The 1,764-nt window shown below is 54.3% G+C and overlaps 1 long non-coding RNA gene across 1 annotated transcript; it reads left to right on the plus strand.

The window, feature by feature from the left end:
- Positions 1-467: 467 nt before the first annotated feature.
- LOC106002062 lies at positions 468-1,392 on the plus strand. Its single transcript, XR_001175891.1, has 3 exons — positions 468-600; positions 728-849; positions 1,122-1,392. It is a non-coding gene; the product is annotated as an uncharacterized LOC106002062 (long non-coding RNA).
- Positions 1,393-1,764: the final 372 nt, after the last annotated feature.

Consider the following 1,764-nt stretch of genomic DNA (forward strand, 5'->3'; position numbering starts at 1 on the left):
CTCTCCTGCCCGGGCTGGCTTTGAACCGTGATCCTCAGATCTCAGCCTCCTGAGTAGCTAGGATTACAGGCGTGAGCCACCAGCGCCCGGCTTACAGCCTTAAAAGTATTTTATATATACATGTGTGTACACACACACACACACACACACCTACCTTTAGGCTAGAGGCATGGGCTAAGCAGTAGAGCACCTGCCTAACAAACACCAGATCCTGAATTCCACCTCTAAGCTATACATTCTGTGCATAACGATGATGCATGGCTAACTGGTTCAGTGCCAGAGGTGCCCCTGTGCCCAAAGCAGTTCCTACCCCCTGCGGAACCTGGACACAAATGAACTAGTACCCATGGACATGTGTGCCACCAGTGGAGGCTCCTGGCTGGACTCACCTTGTTTGCAAGAAACAGCCCAGGATTTTTCCAGAGAGATTGGTGGATGTGGGTGAGGAAGGAGGTGCAGAGTGACTAGTTCTTTTCCAGGGAGAAGAAGCTGCTCGTGAGCTCCGAGGACTATGGCCGAGACCTCACGGGTGTGCAGAACCTGAGGAAGAAGCACAAACGCCTGGAGGCGGAACTGGCTGCCCACGAGCCCGCCATCCAGGTGCGGATGGTGCCTTCCTCACGGGCAGAGGGGTGGAAGAGGGGCCAGCTATGGACATAGCTGGGGAATGGCAGGTTAGGGCCCTTCCTGGAAGCACTGCTCACTGGTGACTGTTGCTGCATGTCAGGGCGTCCTGGACACAGGGAAGAAGCTGTCTGATGACAACACCATCGGGCAGGAGGAGATCCAGCAGCGCCTGGCCCAGTTCGTGGAGCACTGGAAAGAGCTGAAGCAGCTGGCAGCAGCACGGTGAGCCTCTGTCCAGAGAGCTCTTGGGTGTGGAGGACAAGGCCTGGGTCTTCTGCCGGCTCCTTGGCCCCTTCCAGGGCATACACGAACACTTGCTCCCTCCAGTAGGCCTCGGGTATGGACCCAGCTGTGGCTGCGGTTTCCCGCGTGAGGAGCATCTGTCTGCTGCCCCATAAACATGAGCAGCCGTCTACATGCCCCACCTTTGTGAGCACCAAGCGCAATTGCCGACAGCATTGTGACTGGTGTGTTTTTCTATTTTGGGGAAATAGGGGTCAGCGGCTAGAGGAATCCCTGGAATATCAGCAGTTTGTAGCCAATGTGGAAGAGGAAGAAGCCTGGATCAATGAGAAAATGACCCTGGTGGCCAGCGAGGATTACGGAGACACGCTTGCTGCTATCCAGGTCAGGAAAAGTGAGGACGATGCCACAAACACAATGCTTCTGCCCACAGTCCTGATGCGTGGAAGCTGAAATCCTGATGTGCAGGCTGTGCAAGACCCCTTTCCTGATTCTCGAACTTTCTGGTGGCAGTGCTCCAGTCTCTGCCTCTTTCTATGTGGCTCTCTTCCTCTGGGTCTATTTAACATTCTCTGCTGTGTCCAGATTACCCTTTTTTTAGGAGGACGGGGAAGTCTATCGTGGGGCTTGAACTCAGAGACAGCAAGGCTGTCTCTGAGCTCTTCTGCTCAAGTCTAGGGCTCTACCACTTTGAGCCACAGCGTCACTTCCAGTTTTCTGGTAGTTAGAGATATGCATCTCATGGACTTTCCTGCCCGCCTGGCTGGCTTCCAGATGAAATGCTTAGGTCTCAGCCTCCTGAGTAGCCAGAATTACAGATGTGAACAACCGGCGCTCGGGTTTTGGGGTTTTTTCGTTTTTAGTATAGGTTCTGGGCTTGAGCTCGACCTGGGT

The sequence above is a fragment of the Dipodomys ordii genome, unplaced genomic scaffold (assembly GCF_000151885.1).
Source record: "Dipodomys ordii isolate 6190 unplaced genomic scaffold, Dord_2.0 Scaffold2547, whole genome shotgun sequence".
In the NCBI taxonomy this organism is placed as follows: domain Eukaryota; kingdom Metazoa; phylum Chordata; class Mammalia; order Rodentia; family Heteromyidae; genus Dipodomys; species Dipodomys ordii.